Source organism: Coenobita brevimanus, chromosome 65, assembly GCF_032717465.1.
Source record: "Coenobita brevimanus isolate Jiangsu-jjx chromosome 65, ASM3271746v2, whole genome shotgun sequence".
Taxonomy (NCBI): domain Eukaryota; kingdom Metazoa; phylum Arthropoda; class Malacostraca; order Decapoda; family Coenobitidae; genus Coenobita; species Coenobita brevimanus.
Genome location: NC_137018.1, coordinates 40,269,565 through 40,293,139, shown reverse-complemented (window position 1 = coordinate 40,293,139; position 23,575 = coordinate 40,269,565).

Genomic DNA, 23,575 nt, shown 5'->3' with positions numbered 1-23,575 from the left:
ATGATGATGATGATGATGATAACGATGATGATGATGATGATGATGATGATGATGAAGATGGTGATGATGATGGTGATGATGAGGATTAGGATTAGGAGGAGGAGGAGGAAAATATGAGGGGAAAAAAAAGATGTAAAGGAAAAGAGTGGGACGGTGTTCACAAGGAGAGGATGATGAGAAACAGAAACAGAAGGAGAGATAGGAAAAGTGGTGAGATTAACACAAGCAGTATCAGTCAGGCCCACTGCAGTAAAAGGATGTCGCTTCAGGTCCTTTTAGATCACATCAGGTCCATCAGACCGCTAAAGTTAATAAAGATGTATGAAGGTTATACGTGCCAGTATGAAGGCGTGAAAAAAAAAAATAGCCTCTACGGTGTGTATATATATATATATATATATATATATATATAATCACATAATTAGAGAAACGTTGTTGATTTCCAGCCTAAACAGCACAATGGCTTTTGAGGCATCAATTGAAAAATATTATTCGCTCAGTCTAATGAAATCCTCCGAGCTAAAAGAGGCGAGCATTATGTGCCTGTGATCAGACAAATGTCACGAGAAAATCTGCAATTCGACGGGTTGCATGAAAACTGAGAAACTGAATTTTCCAAGGGGAAGAAATATATGGTATAAATGGGCAGGGTCTACTGGGATAGTGACAGGTCTCGGGCGGCGTAGTGAGTACACCTTGTGAAACGATGTTGTATGAGACGCGGCACCAGCGATGGCAGATCCTTCACTGAAAATTTTCAAGGTGATGAAGTTTAGCTACGTATTCCATAAGAAACAAAGTCATCAGCTAGGGCAGCAAAGCTCTCAAATACCCCCGAGTTGCGACACAAATAAAAAATGAATGGGGGAGAGGGAATGGGTCTACGTCAGCCTTCCGCGGACACAGCCCTATTCACGGAATCCCCAAGCCGATCTCATTGTGTCCTTACTCAAAAAGGTTCTTAGGGTGTTCTCTTAACTGAAACCTTTCCCACTGTCAGCCTCCCTAACTACCTGCCCTTCCCGCCTCCAGACTGCTGTCGTAATGGCTGGACTGAGTCATGTGCTGATCTGTGATGCAGTACAAAAAGTCTTTAATACGATGTCTTCTTTGACACTCTTTTTTGCTATCAAATCCATGGTAATTTAGAGAGACAGCTTATTAATGTTCCATTTCTGACAAGCTACGGTAATTTTACCATTTCCTCTAATTTACAGTACCAGCTGTAATTACACACACACACACACACACACACACACACACACACAAACACATAATATATATATATATATATATATATATATATATATATATATATATATATATATATATATATATATATAATACAGTATATAAAACGTTTTAACCGAAAATAAGAACTTGGTATTATATTCCACTATACGACATCCGATTTTATTTACCTTACAGAAACTTATCTGCAGCCAAATGGTTAATATCATACAAGTGGGGAAAATGCAAAGTTTTACGGTAATATTTTTGTCTTCCCCTTATTCTTATTTTCCTCCACTCCCCACTTTTTTCTAACTTCACTTATTCTCTACCCCTTCCTCACATTTTCTTTACTTGCCTCTTCTTATTTCTCTCCTTCTCCCTTTCCTTATCTCCTCTCCTTCATTATCCTATAATCTCCTCCTAGACATTTCTTTCTCTTCGATGGTTCCAATCCTTTGCCAATTTCTTCTCTCAAGTACTCCCTTCTTCGTTCTTTCATTCTTGCCTCTCCTCTCTTTTCTCACTTTTGTTCTCTCTTCTTTCATTTTCTCTTTTCCTCCCATCCTTGCTTTCTCGTCACTTATTCCGCCCTTTTCATTACCCCATATCTCTTTCCCTTTCCTTCATTCTCTCTTCTGTTCCCTTCTCTAGTCTTCTCTCCTCTTATTCCCTTCTTCTACCTATCTACTTTCTTCCTCTCTCTCTTTTCACTCTCCTTTCTTCTCCCCGTCCCTTACCTTCGTCCCTCATTTATTCCCCTCTCCTCATTACATTTTGTCTCCCATTTTTTGTCATGCACATTCTCTCTTCCCTTGCCTTCTCCCTTCTACTTCCCTTCTTCAACTTATCCGCTTCCATCCTCCTCTGTCTTTCATTCTCTTATCTCCTCGCATCCCTTGCCTCCTCCATTTTTTATTCCCTTATTCTCACTAGCCACATCCCCCCTCCTCTCCCCCTCCCCCTCCTCTCCCAGCACGTCCCTCCCCCTCGTTCAAGCCTAAAGGCAAAGTCATCTAAAAGATTAATTGTTTATCATGAACTGAGATGAGTTTAGGCGAGGCAGGTAGACAGAGGAGAGGTTTATTAGGCAGGGTGAGGCACGGGAGAGGCAGTCAGGCAGATGGAAAGGGGCGAGGAAGGGAAAGGCAGAGGCAAGTACAAAGGAGAGAGGTATATTAGGCAAGGGTGAAGCAGAGGAGAGTGGGTGGGTCAGGGAAAGCTGGGGAGAGGCAGGGGACGAAGAAGTGAGGCAGGGAGAGGTAGACAGAAGTATGTTAGGCAGAGTTGTGGCAGAAAAGAGGGGGTGAGGCAGGGGAAGGCAGAAGCAGGCAGACAGAAAAGAGTGGTATATTAGACAGGGGTGGGGAAAGAGAAGGGGGGGTTGATGTAGGAGGAGGCAGAGGCGGGTAGACAAGGAAGAGGTATAAAACGTAGGGGTGAGGCAGGGAGAGGTCGAGACAATTAGACAGACACAAGACATATTAGGCAGGGGTTAGGCACATAGAGGCAGAGGCGGGTAGGCAAGGGAGAGGCATATTAGGCAGAGGTGAGGCACAGAAAAGGCGAGTCAGGGAGAGGTAGACGTGGGACAGTAAGATGTAAATTGGGGCAAGAAAAAGTAGAAGTGAGGCAATAAGAAGCGGAAGTGAGGAAGCTAGAGGTAGAAGTGAGACAGGGTGATGCAGAAATATAACAGGGTGAAACAGAAGAGAGGGAGGGTAAGTAACTGTACGGCAGGGTGAGGTACAAGTAAGAAGTATGAGGTAGAAGAGACGAAGGGTGAAGCAAAAGTGAAGAAAAGTTAACAGCAGTAAGGCAGAATGGGACAGAAGTGAGGCAGGGTGTGGTAGTAGTGAGGGTGGGTGAGTTAGAAATGAGGTAGGATAAGATAAAAAAATAAATAAATGACACACGGTGACGCAGAAGTGAAACAGGGTGAGACAGAAGTGAGGCAGGTATGGTTCAAGTGAGGAAGGGTATGGTTAAAGTGAGGCACGGTAAGAAATGCTGCATGGAGGGGCAGGGGTGAATCAGGCAGAGCTTTAACTAAGACAGGCAGAGGTAGAGTCAAGAAAATATAAGAAGTGATGCGGTAGGAAAAAGTTGAGGTGAGAAAAGGAGAGGAGTAGGTAAGGTACGGGGAAAAATAGGAAGTAGAGGTGAGACAGAGAGATACTAATGAGGCAGGTAAAGACAGGGATAGGGAATACTTGCGACGGGGAAGGCAAGGTAAGGCACAGAGAGGTAAAGATGAGGTATGTGGAAAAAGGGGTTAAGCAAGGAGAGGTAGTGATAAGAAATGGTAGAGGTAAATAATACTGGACAAGCTAAGGCAGGGGCAGTTACACGAGAGGTAGAGGCAAAGCTAAAGAACTCTGGCTCGGGGTAATGCAAAGTAAGGCAGGGGCAGTGACGAAACAGGCAGAGGTAGAGGCAGGAGAAAGTTCTAGGTACTGACGAGTGAGGTGGAGCTAGTGATGTGAAATATCATACAGAGGTGAGGCAGGGGCAAGGCATACCGGGCAGGAGTGAGGCAGGTAAACAAGGGTGAGGCAGGTCGAGGAGGTGATCAGGTATACCTTGTCCATCACAAAGTCACTCAACTGGGTCAAGTGAGGGGGGGGAGGCTAAGAAGGGCGAGGCAAGGGTTGCAGTTACGAAGAATCTTAACCCTTTAGCTACGAAATACGAACTCTGCATTCCGTGCTGGTTAACACTAGACGCATTGATTCAGCTCTAAAAAAACAACCACGGGAGGAAGGTAAAAAAAAAAAATCTTCACACATCATTCCAGCCAGCTGCCGCCAGACTCTGACAATTGCCACAAGTTTAATCAATTTGCGGGATAAACGGGAGTCCACAGTACTGTAGATATATAATATTATCAGAAATAGGTTTGTTATCGCATATTCTCAGCTTCACATTCACTCTAGTCTGACTATAGTGTTTGGTGCATGAATGAGTGAAGATAAAAATGCTGACATGCTTAAAATGTTGACATGCAATCTTATACCCAGCTCTTATTTGATTGGTGAGTGTTTAGTAGTTTTAGAAAAGAAGACAAAAGTACAAAAAAAAATCTTAAGTACACCTCGAGCTCAAGAATGTTTGCAAATCTGGGACCATGAGAGCAAAGGTGAGACAGCATGTGTCTCGGAAAGGCAGGGGTGAGGCAGGTGATTGGGGCGAGGCACGTAATAGCGGGGAGGTAGGTGGCAATGAAGCGGGAAGGCAGGAGTTATGGAGTTTAGGAAGGTAGGGTAGGTAAGCAGAAGGAAAGTAGGTAGGAGATAGGGTGATGTAATTATGAAGAAGGTAGATAGGTAGGTAGGCTAAGACAGAGGCAGGTAGACAAGAAAACGGTAGGCAGGCAAAAAAAAAAAAAATGCAGGCAGACAAGAGTGAGGCGGGCAGAAGAGAAGGAGGGAAGGCAAGAGGGAGGCAGTAGGCAAGCAGGAGGTAAGTGAGTCGAGGGAATCAGGTAGGCAAGAGGGAGGTTGGTAGGCAAGAAAGGGGGCAGGTAGGCAAGGGGGAGGCAGACAGGCAAGAGAGAGGCAGGCAGGAATGAGGGAGCCAGGTAGGTAAGAGGGTGGTAGGTGGGCAAGAGGGAGGCAGGAGGACAAGAGGGAGGCAGAAGGACAAGAGGGAGGCGGGAGGACAAGAGGGAGGCAGGAGGGCAAGAAGGAGACAGGTGGGCAACAGGGAAGCAGGTGAAGCACGCAAACATGGGGGAGGCAGGTGAGGGAGGTTACAAAGATGAGGAAGGGCGAGCCGGAGGTGAAGGAGAAATGAGGTAGGGGTGAGGTGAGGTAGCGGTGTAGCAGGAAGGTACAAGCGGGGACAGAAATTCACCTATTCTTTCCCCTCTTGTATTTCTCATTCTCCTCAGCTGGCTAACCCTCCTAAGCTGAGAAAGGCTTGGTATGATTCTCTGCTCATACATGATTCGGTTTGATTTGATGCGTCTAGGAGAAAAGTGTCGGACATGCCCAAAGAACGGTGTGGTATGTTTCCCTGACCATTAATGATTCGCTCTAATATGCTGCGTCAAGGAGAAACGTGAAGGACAAGCCCGAGAGAGGCGTGTTATGATGCTCTGCCCATTGAGAATTCGCTTTAATTAGACATGCCAGGGAAAAAATTTGCAGACATGTCTTAAGAGTAAAGTAAGCGCAGTGGAACAGTCGGCGAATTTTTGTCCCTGAGTGTACGCTAGGTGAAGAAGATAGTGTATGGAGAGGAAAGGCAGGATGGTTAGAGGTGAGAGAGAGGTCAGGGAGGCAATAAGGGGCGGGGTAGCACTGTAGCAGGCAGGCAGGGGTGAGGCAGGTGATTTGGGTACAGTAGGTAGGCAAGGGTAAGAAAGGGTGAGGAGGGCAAAGCAGGTATGCTTATAAGAAAAAGTGAGGGAGGAAGAATGAGGTATCAGAGGTAAGGTATGTGATGGCGGTTAAGATTAGGTGCGGCAAGACAACTTGAAAAAAGTATGAGGGAGATGTACAAGGGTGAGGCAGGTGAGAGGTAAGATGAGGCGAGGCAAGATGCGATGGACAGAAGAAATGAGGGCGATGTATAAGAGTGAGGCATCTGGGGTAAGGCAATTGAAATAGGAGATAGAGTCAAATTTCTTGGCGATTTATTCTGCACCTCAATATCCTCTTCTGTATAAAGGATGTAAACCATTTCCATATTAAAACGATATAAATAACATAACAGAGTAAGTCGCTAAGGAGGCGGTGCCTCGAAGCCTTCCATGCCACTTAAAATACGGTCTTCAGACGTAAGCCTGGGTGTCTGGCGGTGGAAGGGAGGCAGAGGTACTGAAGATTAGGCAGGGGCGGGGTTATGGTGAACAGGGAGAGGGATGTGATGGTGGTGAGGAAGGGATGAGGTCGCAGAGTAAAGACAGCAGAGATGAGGCAAGGTAAGACAGCAAAATACAAGAAAGCAAGGCAGAATGTGAAGCAGGGTGAGGCAGGGCAGTGTGTGAAGCATGGGAAGGGTGAAGTAGGGCAGGGTGTGAGGCAGGGCAGGGAGTGAGGCAGGGCAGGGAGTGAGGCAGGGTAGGGTGAGGCAGAGGAAGGATGAGGCAGGGCATGGTATGAAGCAGGCCCTAGCAACACCACGCCTCCTGTCCATCACGGAACCACTCACTATACCGTTATGGTCACATCAGCGGTAATTACAGTGTCACCCCAGCCTCACCTTAGCGATCCCTCTCTCTCTCTCCCTCCCTCCCTCCCTCTCTCTCTCTCTCTCTCTCTCTCCCTCCCTCTCTCTCTCTCTCTCTCTCTCTACACACACACACACACACACACACACACAAAACCTCCCCTTCCCTCCCCCCATCTCACGACCCGCGCCGCAGCAACCCCAGTCCTAGGTCATCGCCTAATGCATCTTGGAATCACCCACCATTAGCTTACATCACGCATTTTTGTCTCACCGCATCACATCACCCCAATACCACGAAAATTTACTTCCCTTCTTTATTTACCCACGTATTGTAATCAACTGTCCGTCCCGCCTACTTAAATCGTTTGTTTTACGCAGTTCTGTCTACTTTGTTTCGTTGTTTTACTCGGTCCTGATCGTTTGTTTTACTCACTTCTGTCTATATAAGCTGTTTGTTTTGCGTGACTTGGAATGATGGAGCGCATTTTTTCCCACCTAGGCTATTAGACCTCTTGGTTCGGTGACGTCTTTTTGATGGCATTCGTGTTACCTCTGGATGATTTGGCCTTAACCACTGGGACTTGTCTACATGAGCTAAACAGTCTGGTGATTGCGTAAATAAAACACACAGTAATATCCACAGCAGCGTACATGTTACTCAATCTAAAACTCTGATCGCCATTTTTTTTTTTTTTTTTTTTTTTTACACAGGTGGATAAAATCATATGGAGTTACCCCGGATAAAAAACGTAGAGGCCTTTATGGTAAACCAGCAACAGGGTTAATTAACACTCCACCATCGCCATGTAGAACAAATGTCTGCGACTATGATCAATTTAACAATGAACAGTGAAATATGCCATACTGTGAATCACTGCCAAAAATCCTCATGCAAATCATCTAATTACAAGGTATTCATTGAGCCCATCCATATATCAGTGTTAACTACCCAACCATTTCTGCGCCACGGTACACAGGAGAGTCCCATGATCATTAAGATAAGGGAAGCGAAAGATAATGAACTGCCTGTCGACTGGTTATGGGCGGTTCAGCAGAATTCCCAGTGTGTCTCTGCGATGTATTATCCTTATTAAACCTTCATCGTCTCTTTATTGTTATTTATTGTATTTCAGGCGGAGTCACAGTTTGCCTGAGCATCGTATAATTTAAGAAAAATAGTTATATACACAAAATGGACCACTGAAGAAGAGGTATTACGAAATCGGCACAGAAAATGGAAGTATGACCTTATTTCTTTAATATGAATAGATCCAAGTCGTATTCTCAAAAAAAAAAAAAAAAAAAAAAAAAAAAAAAGACTGCCTTAATGACTCTCGTGTAGTTAAGCGCTCATCTCATTCCTCTTCGGTATGAAAGTAAAGGCCTTATGTCTAGTAGCTTCGGAGATTTCGCAACACTTCTTCCACAACGATTTATCCACCCCGTTACACGTTTTTAAATCCTCTTGTACGTAAACTGGTCAAATCATATGGACACTAAAGACAACACAAATAATATAAAAGAACATATGAAGATGTCACAAGCATAATAAACCGCTAAGAGAAGCGTACCACGAACCTCCTATGCCCATTAGAAGACGGCCATAAACGTTTCACATAGTTTCGTCATCTTCCACATCGTAACAACACAACCCGTACAAAACCAACTATCCATCCCCCCCCCTCCTCGGGTGCCCATAGATCCAATATAGGGGTATGGTTTACTTAGCGGGTATGGGTAATTTAGATGGAGGATAAACCGGCACCTTTCCACACCTGTGCTTATTCCTGTTATTAGGTGCTATAACTCACTCCACACACACCTGGTGATAGGGATACCTGTGAGGTGTGTTTCTCTCTCTCTCTCTCTCTCTCCATTAATATTCACACCACATTCGAGTTCATAATTCATAAGGTATACTCTCTCTCTCTCTCTCTCTCTCCATTAATATTCACACCACATTCGAGTTCATAATTCATAAGGTATGCTCTCTCTCTCTCTCTCTCTCTCTTTTACTTAATATTTGCACCACAGTCGACTCTCATAGTTCAAATGGTATGCTCTCTCTCTCTCTCTCTCTCTCTCTCTCTCTCTCTCTCCCCGTGGTCTTCGTGATGATGAAAAAAAATGACAATGAATTCTAATGTATCCACAATGCCAATAAAAAGCCTGCAGCGATGACTGATGATGATGAGGGTGATGATGGTGATGGACGGGGTAATGAAGATAATGATAGAGGCTGATGAATAACTTGACAAAAATGGCAGTAAATAATGGTAGGGCCATTTATCAGGATGCTGAAGTTTGATGGCGACACCTCACGATATTACACTGATGACAATGATTAGGACACTCAAGTCTGATGATACTGATGATAATGACGATGATGATGATGATGATTATGATGATTATGAATGTATGGTTGGAAATGGCAGACACAAACAACAACAGCAACAACAATAATAACTACTACTTGCAATAATAATAATAATAATAATAATGAACATACATCATCTAATTCTGTGTTGCCCTTGAGGAGCGTAGGAGCCCGGGGCTAGGCAATTTGGTCCTGACATTTAAGATAACAGTGACCAGCCTCACACATCCTTGAGTGGCATTACGTGAGCAATAAACCCCAACCACCCCTTGGATATAAACCAACACAGGTTCAATACGATCGGGGCGCCTTAATTACCCACTAAACTACTAGGCGCCATAATTTGGTTATATGGTTACCACCCAGCGTAGTGAATGGTTTCCTGGTGTACAGGAAACCATTTGGCTTGTCACTCTGTATAGAGTCACCAGTGGCCAAAAGGAAGAGGAAAGAATAAAGGAAAGAAAGACATAATAAATAATAATAATAATACCACTACTGTTGTTGCTGCAAATGATGAGATGATTTTCATAATAAATATAAGGTTGGAAATGCTGACAGTAACAGGGAATGTTGATGATGATACTGTGATGTTAAACATTAATACTTCAAGTCTGGATAAGGACTATGGGTAGCCTACACTTTATGGTTCAGGTATGATGATGAGATTGAGAACAGGAGTATAACGACCTCGTACCATGAAGGCCACAATCATAACCAATACATGCCTTGATCCTCCAGTACAACATCCACTTCCCCATCTATCTATCTATCTATCTGTGTATTTATTACATGAGGCTTTAATACATGAGGAGATGGCAACAAACAAAGAGCCTACTGCTTAGATTCTTCTACTAGTGGATGATTTTGTTGGGTTCAGGGAAGATCGTTTGTAGCTAAGGTGATAATTATTATTATTATTATAACAGGCAATTAAATAAATAAATAAATAAATAAATAAATAACCCAAACACACAAACCACCCAAAATCTCTTACCTCCCAGAGATAAATGACCAAACGCTGCTTGTACTAGAGGCGAGCTGACCTAATTATGAAGGTTAGTGAGTTCCGTACACCCCCATCGCCACAATATACACCAGCAATTTGTACTGGGCTCCATGATCTGACCGCCCTCGTTTCTGACATGGAGACTGGCTTGTGAGATTGATGAGTGTCGTAAACCGTGTGTGTGTGTGTGTGTGTGTGTGTGTGTGTGTGTGTGTGTGTGTGTGTGTGTGAACCTAATCACCATCACTCAGGCTATCAACAATAAACAATGGTGAATGGAGTATCGGGACTGAAATGAATGATTTACCTTCAGACGTGAACCTGATGAAGGCATAACGTCTGAAAATTTGGCACTGAGAAATGGAATAATTATAGAGCCAACAGATAACAATGGAGACAGCTGGTGCTTTATTTTTTATTATTTTATTAATTTTCATAGTGGTTGCGGCGGCTATTGAAGGCTCAGGAACCCATTCAACCAGGGGACATCTTTCTAATTTTATTATTCTGTTTGATAACGATGATTTTTCGAACTGGCGAGGTTAGATATGACCTTTAAATGCCCCTCCAGTGTGAGGTCGTTCTTGATTTGGAAAAAAAAAAAAAAAAATCTTGAGGTAGCAGCAAGAATGAACTAAAAATGCGTATCTCGGATTTAAAGGGTTACTTATTGACTGCAGGATGGATATTTAAGACAGATAATCAATTTTTATTACGGTCTAGTCTTCCCAAAGTATAGGAGGAACATTAACCGATTTTTTTTTTTGTGCAAAGAGGAAAGAACCAAATGCCAGACGCCTGCAAAGTCGTCCTATCCGTGAAAAAATCAGCAAAAGAGAGCCAAGTTCAAAGATCCATTCATTTCGAGATGCCTGGATGTATCGCTTTTAAAAAACTGGAAGTCACAGGCAGGGAAAATACTGAGTTGTGTTGCGTACATAAATGACCGAGAGTATTTGTTAACTCTTGCATTAGGGAGTTGGAGAGAAAAGGGGTTAGTGTGCTGCCAGATGCCCCTAACTGCAATGCTGGGAGAACAGGACAAAGGGGAAGCAAACTTTGTCTAAGAGTCTGACCGGACCTGGAATCGAACTCAGTTTTTTTCAGTTGCGGCCTAGACATGCTAACCATTACACTACCGGTTTGTGGATATGACCCATCACATTGCCTTTCTTCTTTTTCTAAACATGTGATCGACAAGCTGAAATGAAGAACCAGATTACTCGTCGTGTTTCTGCAATAACCTAGTGTGAACCTTGGATAGAACCCTCTGCTTCGTTTTCTCTTGTCGATCACACGTTTCGGGCACGTGCGTCTGCGCCGTAACATAGCAAAGTGAATTAAGTTGGGAAAGGATACAATCCGAATGATGATGATGGTAATCTAGAAATAGAGCCAAAATGGCAAAGATGACACGAACTAATGAGGAGGACGGTGATTATGAAAGGATGAGGAGGACGACGACAAAGTTGACTACGAGATGATAAAAGTGAAGCAAGCGATTACGCTATGATAATGACAACGCATACAGCAAAAACAATGAAAAAGACAAGAGGAGAAGGTGATAGGAAAACGCTAACTCCCCAATAACAAAGCCAGGCCGGATCAGCCAAGCATTTCCTGGGTGGCCCTTTATAAACTGCGACTTGCGAAGAATAAGTAAGAGGGTTTAGGCGGTGACTCGCGGATATTCTTCCAGGGTGACTTACGAGTTGGCTCGCCACTGTCACCAAAAACATTGAGGACAACACCAAATTAGCTGCCAGAGTGAATTATGCTGGTGTAAAAAAATGAGAGAAAAAACTAAGGACATCGATTGATCATGACATTTATTCTTATGGTAAAAAATTAAGACTAAATCATTTGGCACTAGGATGATAGAGGATATAAATACAAAAGGTGAAAAATACTGCATTTATGGCATTGTTTATCATCCACATATAGCTTTATTATAGGCTACATATCAATATATATTGATCTACACACACACACACACACACACACACACACACACACACACACACACACACACACACACACTTCTAACAGACACAAAACCAATTCTGACGATATTAAACAGTTACTCATAAATAATATAATAAATGACGTTACTCATTGGTAATATTTATCACACATATACATAACAAGTACAGTTGTTAATTATGGGTAAAATGTACAGTACAAACATACGAAAACCTGAGACATTCAATTATTAGTCATCAATACTTTACAGGAAAAAATCGTATAAAAACGATGGTGCTCGTATGGTTAGTTTATCATCACTGGCGCAGAGGGCAAAAAATAAACTCCAAATGCGTTCCAGCTGGTAAATATGTGGTATGGTGGTACTACAATCTACTCAACTGTAGTTCCCGTTTACACTGTAAAATATAATAAAAATCAACATTCAAAATCATGTACATGCAAAATTTATCAGATTAACACAGGCTAAAGTATCGGCACGCAATACTGCACTCCAAAACAGAAGCCCAGGTCGAAGCCAGGGGTGGGTGTTGGGAGGCAGTGATGCTGAGTAAGAAAGTCAGCCAAGGACACGGACGCAGCCTCGCCTAGCCCTCAGCCATGTAAACACACTTTCTACCGCTCTTTCACTCCTTTATAATACAGTGTTTATATATCATCTCCCCAAAGCCTTGAAGTAGAGATAGAAGATGACGGCGACAAGTGAAGAGGCTGGTGTTTGGAAGACTGTGTTTGTGTTTGATGTGGCCAGGTGGTGTTTTAACTAGATCATGACACCCCACCACCACACTCTTCCTTTCCATATAGCACCTGCCTCCCCCTCCCCTTCCCCCACACACACCTGTCCCCTACCAGCTTTACACACCTGGTTAATAATTGCTACTTAACTCTCACACACTTATCTGACTACAGCTAAATATATACGTTACATATTACACACCCGCATTCTAACATATGTTAAGCAAACACCTGTTACATAGTACATACCTATCACATACTGACACTTGCTAAACTTGTGCCAGTTACATACTACACACTTATCAGATTATTCTAAGTTCTAACACATGAAACATGCCTACCTGGCAGTTAGTCTTTCATGAAAACAGAAATCTTAATTTCATTCTGGCTACTGCACAACCATTTTATTCCGCTTAAGAATGGCCTTTCATCCAGTAAGGGCTGAGACACACATGCCACAGGCATCTTACATTCGTTCCACACACCTGCAGTGCTATACCCCAGTGACAAGAACCTCTTCATTACGAGGTCTCCCTTAAAAGAAAAAAAAAAATGTTGCTAGAAAGAACACATAAAAAAATTACATCAAGCTGGAAGTGTTAATGGATGCTGTGTTTAGCCACTGCAGTACTAGATCTCTCTCTTTAAGGAAGTAGAAAATCGTCTACTGATAGCAAAAATTCGAACAAATAGACATCGCAGTAGAATGGTCAATTCCCACTCATCACTGAGTCACATGATATTCTTGCTATAACACTGATGGTCCTCTTAACACTGAGGACTTAATTGGACATATACTGACGTGAATCTGCTCGAGCGTTAAGGTCTGGAGAGAAACTGGTAGAACCACTGGGTCGCGCTATAGTAAGTCGTTTCTCATTAGGCTGTATTTTCGTTCTCTTTGGAGCTTTCTTAACACTTCTTCCAAAACGATTTATTCTGCCTAATTATTTTTTAACATACTTTTGGATGTTACTTATCGAAACCATGTCGACATTAGAAAGATATGTCAGATGACATATTAAGACATAAGATGATATCAAGGAGTAATATGCAAAACAAATTGCAGCCTAATATGTGCTAAGAAATCTCCCACGCCAGCCAGACGACATTACATATGGTAGAGAAACATCTTGTCCAGAGCGTGGCCCTGTGATACGGGTGTTCGTGTATCAGTTTTTATCCCATTTACATGCTGGCCCAATCCTGCGCCTAAGGTATGGGTCGCGTTCTTCGTGGCACAGGAGACTTCGTCACATCTCTTCCTCGGCTATTTATATTGCACGTTATGTTATACCTTAACATTCTCCTGCATGTTTATATATACAATTTTTCATATCGACATAGTTTCCATTACTAACATGCAAGTGGTTACTGAGTAATGTGCAGAGTAAATCACTAGGGAAGAGGTTTTACGAAATTTCCAAAGTCACGCAGAACACAACCCTATGTGGAGAATCCGCAACACATGCTGCACAACTGTCCTGTATACAAAAACCACCAGTCCTTTATTAACGCTATATGGACTGTGACAAAAACCTACCAACACACAATTCGTATACTTAACATGCTCGCCTATCAACAACATGAACCACTAAACTTTATTGGCAAAAAAAGGCCAAATTTTCTTTTTACGATTAAATTTTTATCAATGAAGTTTTCGTACTCTCTTGTTGTAGAATTTATGACCATGCTTTACTGACACGTACAGGATATGACTGACAAGGTAAGGTTTTCACGAAAGTACAGTCATCCATTCTTACTGTAAGAGCGACCCCAGACTTAACGCACTGAGGGCACTAAAAGGGACAGAGGGACAGACTTTGGACAATAAAAACACTCTCCTTATTCTACTATCAAATTATCAGATCAATGATGTCCTGTGCCTCCCCGACATGGTACCAAATCCCATTCAACACTTACTACAACACCAAGCAGACCACATAAAATGACATTTTACATATCTTCACCGGCTGTACCAAAACCATTCCCACAGCTAACAAATACTTTAGAACTAGTCCTCTCTGTTAGGGGATATCTTGATAACAGAGGTACACAGTTCTACATGACAGCCTGTGCTAACACACAACACTCTGGCAAGACATTGTGCCACACACCACAACTAGGTACACCATCACACAAACATTACCAGATCCTCTTCACAACAACAACCCAGCCCCAGACATTCAACACTAGCAATGAAGAAACACTTACATACTGATTTCGCGCGCAGGGCAATACAACGCCTCGTTCAGCAAACTGTATTACAATTCCTCCCTCCGACATTCACCCATTAAAGCTATCCTTAAACAGAGGTGATCGAGTACAACTGGTTAACAATAGATTAGAGCATCGCCCAGCCCTCCTTTGTTACCAGCTTAGATTCGGGTTGGGTGGAATCACAGATGACACGTGCCCTGCTTATAAAACAGGCCCACACAACATAACACACAGAATGCAGCACCGCAATGCACATACCAGACTAAGAACGGAGCACTGCACTGCACATGCCAGACTATGAAGTAAATACATCAACAGTGTAAGGAACGTATGGGACGACACCGTAGGGGCAGTTTCTTACCTGTGGTCGACTGGTTTGCTCGGCCTGGTGGAGCGGAATTAAGCAGCGACAGCGAAGAAAACAACAATAACAATAGCAACAACAGCTACAACGCATTTTATTTCTAACCTGACATCAAGATTCACCATTTCTTCCAGCTCAGCTGATGACCAGTTGAAAGACCGAAATGTCGATGTGACTATTAATCAAGGAGATTCATATTATCTCATAACCCAGACTCGATGAATTTCACGCATTTATGATTCATATTCAAGTTGTAATTGTAATCCAATTCCGCCAGACAGAAAAAAAACGACTAAAGTCTGATCTTTCAATCTGGTGACGTATTTTCGTATATTCTTGCTACTACCGGGTGAGTTTATTACACTCAGGACTGACATTCTGTAATGACGGGGTTAATAAAGGTATTATCTAGCTCCTCCAGTTTGAAATATCCCCAGTGCTTAATTAAATCATCTATAAGCAGCAAGGATAAGTGATAATACGTCAGCATAGTGAAGGGGTTAACCCCTCTAGGCAGCACAGCTATGTTACTTTCTCTACGTCTAATCACATTATGTTTACCTTGATACCTGCTTTTGTTTATTCATCAATCTCAATTTCCGTAATTTCACACGATGCAGGAAGTCCTGGATAAATTTATTCAACCGATTAATAAACGAACATTTTACAAGCATACGCTTTAAGTGAAACTGTGGTCTGTTTTCTAAATAATAACATCTATATAGTGTCCATACTTCAATCACGCAATTATCACTCCTGGGACTTGCACCACATGTCCTCTACTTACATTGTGTTAATCTTCTCATGGTCGGAACAACACTAGTAGTCTAGTCCACCCAATGCCAAGCGATTTAATTCACCCTAGAGTGCGTCACGGAAGCCTAACCTTCTCGTGCTGGAAAGAATTCTATCATTCTATTCCAGCTAACGAGAGACGATTTTATTCTGCTGAGTGTGTCATAGGTTGGTTGGTTTCGGTCATGAATTAGGTTGGAGTCACTTTGTCTTGAACTAAGATGGCCTTAGCTATTTTACCCTGGCCATCACCATAACGACTTTCATCAGCATAGGAAATACCTCTAGGACTAAAGAAATTCCAGATGTTTGAACAGATAAATAATACGCAGGTTTAAGTCTGGTGTAGGTCAGCTATATTTAGGGTTAGAGCAGCCAGGTTGTAGATAAGGATTACGAGAGGTTACTTGCATGTGCGATGAGGTTGATTACATTTAGTGTGGATCAAGCTGGGTTAAATTTGGTGTAGCATAAAAACAACTTACATGTATGATTATAGATTGTTTGATTTTAGCTGACAGAAATGGGCCCCTCCTACAACTTGAGTACTCTATTTAGAACGCATAGAATTCGACACGCGTTAGTTATAAGGTAGGAATGAGTCTCTGGTTACTAATCAAGTCAACTTTTCACTGAATACACCTGGCCACTAACTGAGCTGAAAGGGGCTACGGATGAAAGAGGTTAGGGATCTTCGTTAAGTCAGAACACGCCACAGGTTAGGTTACGTCCAGTGTCGGTTAAAAGCAAAGTTAGGATTGGTGAACAGGTTTGGAGTAGGACTGGCGTTTTCCTTGGGTCGCGCATGAAGGTCAGGGAGTGGCCGTTGTGCTTCTTGTTTTTGTTGCTGCGCTCCTTCCCACCACGGTTTTTTTTTTGTATCATTTTTTTAAAGGTGACTTATCGCCATCTCTCTCTCTCTCTCTCTCTCTCTCTCTCTCTCTCTCTCTCTCTCTCTCTCTCTCTCTCTCTCTCTCTCTCTCTCTCAATTAAAGCCATTCCATCGTTTTCTTTATTTGCGTTGTGCAGGCTGTTATCTTGATTAAGCTCATCCCTGTTAATGAGCTCACTCCATCCCTCCACCTTCTCTGTCAGCCACATGCTACAAGTGAGTTTCTTTCTGCCTATCATACATATACCGCTAAACAATGTTAAACAGAAAAACGTTACTATTTGAAATTATCATATCTTTCATCCTAAATTTATTTATTTATTTATTATTATTATTTATATTACCTCATATTCAGTGGAAGCCACAACACTCAGTGGAACGACAATGCTGAAAGCCAAGCAGGACTGGGCAGCATATGGCTCGTAAACACCAACTTGCAAATACCGGGTAGAGCAGCTGTCGCTGAAACATCAGGGCAACGATACAAGCTGCGACGTAGCTTGGTCTCCACAAATAAGGGTGGGGGGGGGGCATTCTAGGAGGCTCTTGCTACAGAGTTTACACATTAAATAATCAAAAATTTCAAATGAGGGGGTCAAGTGTCAGGATGTAGGGCCCGTGCTACCCAGGACCCCCGGAGCTAAGCCACTGGATACAACATAACCGAATTAAAACGTGCTGCGAAAAGTTACCCCTAAAATCAACCACATATCGAAGAAAACATGCAATTGCAGATACCAAAGAAAACGACCCATCTTGGTAACGCGGGCAACTCGTCTAGATGTAGGGAGATGGTACGCTCTGGCATCCTAGGTATTTCCAAGGAGGACACTCCCATTTCTCCAGCTTGGTCAGCAACAGCCCAACCCACGTGACACGTAAATTAACTAATACCAACCGACGCTGATATTCTTACACGGTCAATCATGCTGTATTAGGGCAGGATACAACACCCAGTAATAATAGTGGCCCGGCATTTGCTAGTTCACCGTAACTAACACACTCCCTATCAAGATGATAACACACCACAGGAAGTATTTACTATCTTTCTTGAGGCTTCCGTTGGGCGTAAAATTGCTTGTCTATACTTCACTCATACAGCTATCACACAGTTCACAACCAAATTACTGTGAATACCGAAGTGAAAAATTCGCACACAAAACCGTCTTATCTACTACCAAACAGCTATCGACATTTGTTTTTTCTCAGAATCAGTTAAGATCCTTAGTAGATATGGGCCTTAGCCGTGGGCAGTCCACCAAAATCCCTCTAAATATAGAGGTGCTATTAGCTGGACTGCTGCTGGTGCTGCAGGGGCAAGGTGTGGTGTTGTAACCCGGCCGAATATTTGCCCGCCGAGATAAACACAGCCTCGGATCATCCAGCCAACGCCAAAACAAAACCCCGCCACAAAGCAAACACCAGCAACAGTAAAAACCGACGCGTGCCTCCAGCCCCCACACCCTTCATCTGCGACCCAATTACCTACAGCCTCTCCCAACCCATCCTCTCCTTCCCACCCTCCACTTTTCTCCCAATACGGTAGCCTACGATTTTATAATAAAAATTTTTAACGCATAGCATCATATGCGTGGCCTTGCCTTGCGAGCATTGGTTCCAAACTCCAAGAGGCAGATGGATTTTTTTTTTTTTTTTTTTTATCACTTAAACATTCTTGGTCAGGGTGGCTGCGTAGGGGATTTTGCTTTAATGGTACTTAGCATACCTCCCTCCTCCTACGGGTTCATAGTCGCAAAGCTCATAACATCAAGCATTTGGCGTTTTCACTTCTTAATTTTTAAAAATGTACATGGCCTTTTTTTTTTTCTTTTTTTTTTTTTTGGTTCCATGGGGACTAACAGGATAATTTCACCAAACGAGTACGCTGGTCATCCTACCCTACAATGTATGAACTACAGTAGCCTAGTCTCGGGCCCCTACATCTAGGAGGTAACCTGGGACTGGCTGCATGTTTTTACAAAGAGCGGATCGGAAGAACTGATACGGGAAACAACAACAGCTTACAAGGGACTGAGTGTGAGGCGAATTCCTAATGAAGCGACGCCAAGTCATCAGTTTCTCGTTAATTTCGGCAGAGGAGTAATTAATGATTCACGCCCCTGACACCTAACACTGGCCTCGGCTCCTCCGCCCACCACCCTGCCACCCAGGTCCTATTTTATGCTGTTTTCAACATTTCGTAACATATCTACATTAGCGACTTATTCATTTATTTTGCAAATTACACCACAATATCCTCATTTATGTTAAGGACGTATTCTGTGTCGATAGCCAAGTGATACAAATAAATAACAAGCAAAAGAACGCTGGGGTATTATGCTAAATAACTCGCTACAGAAGGGGTGCTACGAAGTCTCCTATATGCCGTCTAAAATACGGCCCTTAACCCTCCCAAACTACTCTCGACCCACGATCTCTCACCAGGCGTCCTCCAACCGCCTACTAACTTTCAATACCCCTCCAAGAGCTCTTTAAACCGCCCCCATCCCTCTCACTCCCCATCACCTCAATCCCTCTCACTCTTTATACCACCCAATCCTTCTCATTCTCCAAAAAAAACTCCAGTCCTCCCTCATTTTCCAAACCACCCCGATCTCTTTCATTCTTCAAATCACCCCAATCCCTATCACTCTTCAAACCATCTCAATCCCTCTCACTCTTCAAACCACCCAGATCTCTTTCGTTCTCCAAAACAACCCCAATCCTTCTTACTTTTCAAATTACACCAATCCCTCTCACTCCTCAGACCACCCCAATCCCTCTCACTCTTCAGATCACCTCAATCCCTCTCACTCTTCAAACCACTCAACCATCATTGGACCTAAACCGTGTCGCTCACTAATATTTCAGAACGCTTAAATGTACCATGCGGATATAAAGGATACCCATACTCACAGACGGTACCGTAGATATAATACAAATATCAGTACTTTATTATCCAAGTCTATATGACCAAAAACAAACAGTTCTTCTGGACAACAGGATATCTATACTTTATTATACAGACCGAAAAAAAATAATAATAATATCCTCTCTTATTTTGGCCTACAAGCAGAAATAAGACGAAGTTTGGATTACACTATCGATCGATCATTCAATCTCTTACTGCCCTATCAGGATTGTAGATTCAGGGCTAGACAACTTAATCCAGGCATTTAATGTGAGAGCAACCAGTCCCTCATCTCTGAGTGGTATTATGTGAACAACAGACCCAACCACTACTTGGATATAAACCCTTATGACCCACATCTGCTTGGAGCCCCTTAACCCACTAGACCATCAGGGATCCATTGGATAAAATAATTACCATCCAGTGTAAACGGTTTCGTGGGTTACAAGAAGCCATTTGACTGGTCACTCAGCGCAGAGCCACTTGATAGTGGCTGTATATCAACTGAGTGGATGGTGGACGTCCATAGCTTAGCGTTACACACACACACTGAATAAAAATAAAATACCGTTACTGTATTAATAGCATGGTTGGATACTACAATACAGCTTAATGAAATCCGGCTTGTATTTGCGTGTTGCAGGAGGGATATAAAAGGAGGTGGGGGGTGGTCGTAAAGTGACCTTAATACGCCTCGTGCTAAATTAAATGCACTCTATTTACCTCCAAGGAGCACCAGGAAGGCCAGGAGTGAAACTGAATACGGCCAGAGGTGACGAGGGGGGGAGGGAGAAGAGAAGAGACGAGAAGAGATTAAAAGAAAAGAAAAGAAAAGAAAAGGGAAGGGAAGGGAAGGGAAGAGAAGGGAAGGGATAGGAAGAAAAGAGAAAAGAGGAGAAGAGAAGGGAAGGGAAGAGAAACCGAGCCAAGAGAAGATATGAGAAAAGCAAGGTGAGAAGAGAAGGGAAAGCGAAAAAGAGAAGAAAAGAGAGATCATATGCGCACTGAAGAAACAGGAAACCAATTAGAAGTGAGGAGAGGAAAAGGAAAGATTTGCAGCATTGGCGGAAGAAGAAATACTACAAGATGAAAGTGAAGGGCTAGGTGAAAGGGGGTAGGGACAAGGATGAGAGATAGTAAGGGAGGGGGAGAGAGTAAAGATAAAGAAAGTAAGGTGAAAGACAGTAAGGACGAGAGAAAAAGTAAAAGAATGAAAGAAAGAATGGAAGGGTGAGAGAAAAAAGAAGGGGAAGGATTTAGGATGAGGGCTAGAGTTGTAGGAAAGACAGAAAGGATTGGAGTAAAATCGAAGGTCAAGAGTAGGGTGAAAGTTGGAATGAGGGTGTAGGGTGGAGTGAGGGAGAAAGGGCTAAAGTAAAGGGCTATTTCTAAGGATGAAGGCTATTATAAGGGTAAGGGCTAATGTATGAGTGAGGGCTATTGTAAGAGTATGGGTAAGGGCCTGTTACATGGTGAGGGCAAATATAAGGGTAAGGGTAAGGGCTAGCATGAGATGAGAGATTATAAGACAGTGAAGGTCATGTTGTTGTTGTTGTTGTTGTTTTTGTTATTATTATTATTATTATTATTATTATCATTATTATTATTTTGTGGTAGCTAGGGGCGCTCACCATCCACTCACTTGATGCTGTGCTGTACTCGGATGTCTGCCCTTTCCTCTCCTCCATCCTTCTTTTCTTCCATCCTCTTCTGTCTTTCTTTCCTTCATTCTTTCCTCGTCCTTCTGCCTACGAGTGACTTTACACTCCCTCACCCGTTTTTCTTTCCTTCATTCTTTCCTCTTCCTTCTGCCTGTGGGTGACTCTACTCTGAGTGACAAGCCAAACGGTTTCCTGTACACCAGGAAACCATTTACTACGCTGGGTGGTAACCATTTAACCAAATTTTGGCGTCTGGTGATTTATTGGGTAATTAAGGAGCTCCAATCGGATTGAGCCGGTGAAGGTTTATATCTAAGTGGTGGTTGGAGTTTATTGCTCACGTGATGCCACTCAGGGATGAGTAAAGCTGGTCACTCTCATCTTAAATGTCAGGACCTACTTGCCTAGCCCCGGGCTCCTACGGTCCTCATGAGGTAACGTAGGATTGGATGATGAATGAATGAAAAAAAAAATTATTATTATTATCACCATCATCATCATTATTATAGTAAAAGGGCAAGGGCTGTAACGAGTCAGAAAAGAGGTAAGGAAGGGAAATGTCTGGAAGAATAATTATATCCACAGAGTGATTTTGTGAAAGTCTAAAGGCAAGGGTTTCAAGAAGGGCAGGAGCCAAATTAAGGATGGGAGGCCGAGTAAGGAGGAGAGAGTAAGAGTAAGATTTAAATTAATGGTTTGAGCTAGAGTCAGGAAGAGAAAGTAGAGGTGAGGAATGGATAAAGTATGTAGAAACTAAGAATAAGGGCTGGGATAACGGCAAAGGACAGGATAACGGTAAGGGATAGAGAGAGAGAGAGAGAGAGAGAGAGAGAGAGTGCGGGAACAAAGCAGAAAGAAAGCAAGAACGACAGCTGGGATGAGGGTGGTAGAGAGCAGAAAAATGATAACGAAGAAGTAAGGTTAACGTAAGGGAAACAGTAATCGTCAAGGGAACTGAGTCAGGGTAAAGAGTAGGGTGATGGGTATGGATGGAGTACAAAAGCGAGAGTATAAAGTTATTGGTTGGAGAAAGGAATAAAGGAAATAAAATAGTAACAAAGACTGAAGGTGAATGAAGAGCAAGGATTCGGGCACAGGAGAGGGTGGGGACTGGAATGATTAGTGGGTAGGATAAGAGTGAGGAGGGTGCTAATGGACGGTAAGAAAGAGAGTAAGCACAGTGGCTGAAGTGTGACAGAGAGAAAATGAGTGAGTCGGGAAAAAAGGAGCGAGGGCTGGAGTAAGGATAAGGATGTGGAGCGGGGTGAGTACAAGGGAAAGAGAAAGGGTAAGGGCAAGGAAGACACTAGGGACAGACAGTCGGTGCAAGAGTATAAGATAAAGCGAAATTCTGAGTGAATAAAAAAAAAAAAAAAAGAGGGTTGGTGTCAGGGCAGGGATGCGGTCAGGAATAAATGTAATGGGAAAGGTAAGGGAAAGACAGACTTCATAGGGCCACACTGACACGCAGAGCGAGTGAGCATACTGGTTCGAGAAAGGCCGAGAGGAAGAGGCAGTAAGAATGAAGAAAGGTCGAGGATTTGGGTAATGGTAAGGGTACTGGACAGAGTTAATGTTAAGTGCAGGATAAGGGCAAAAAGGACACTTAAGTCCACGCTAAGTACCAGACAGGGATTGAAAAAGAGTACGAGTGAGAGAAAAATACGAACATAAATGATGAAAGGCCGAGGGTATGGGTAAGGCTAAGGGTATGGATTGGCGCAAGTGCAAGGGGCAGAATAAGGGCCAGAGGGACACTAAGGGCCACACTAAGGGCAGGTGTAGGACCGTCACAGCCCCTGACCCACCGACCTTGGGCCTCTCCTCCTCGCCACGCCCTCGCCCTTATATGTCGCTTTCTGGACTCGTGTGTACCCCATGTGCACCTCTGGGCCTGTGTGCACCTGTGGCAGTGTATGCATGTTTGTGGATCTTACATGTGTATCCCTGGAACTGTGTGCACCTGTGTCTGTGCATACACGTGTGTGGATATGACATGGGAATCCTGGAGCTGTGTGCACCTGTGTCTGTATGTGTGTGGATCTGACATGTGTACTCTTTGGGTTGTGTGCATCTGTTTTTCTCACTGTGCATGAGCGTAGATCTGACCCGTGCACCGGTGGGGGGGGGGGGAATGGAGTGCCTGTGGGTCGTGACTCTGGAGATTTCGCTACACCTCTTCCTAAACGATGTCTGCACACTTATCTCAGTATCAGT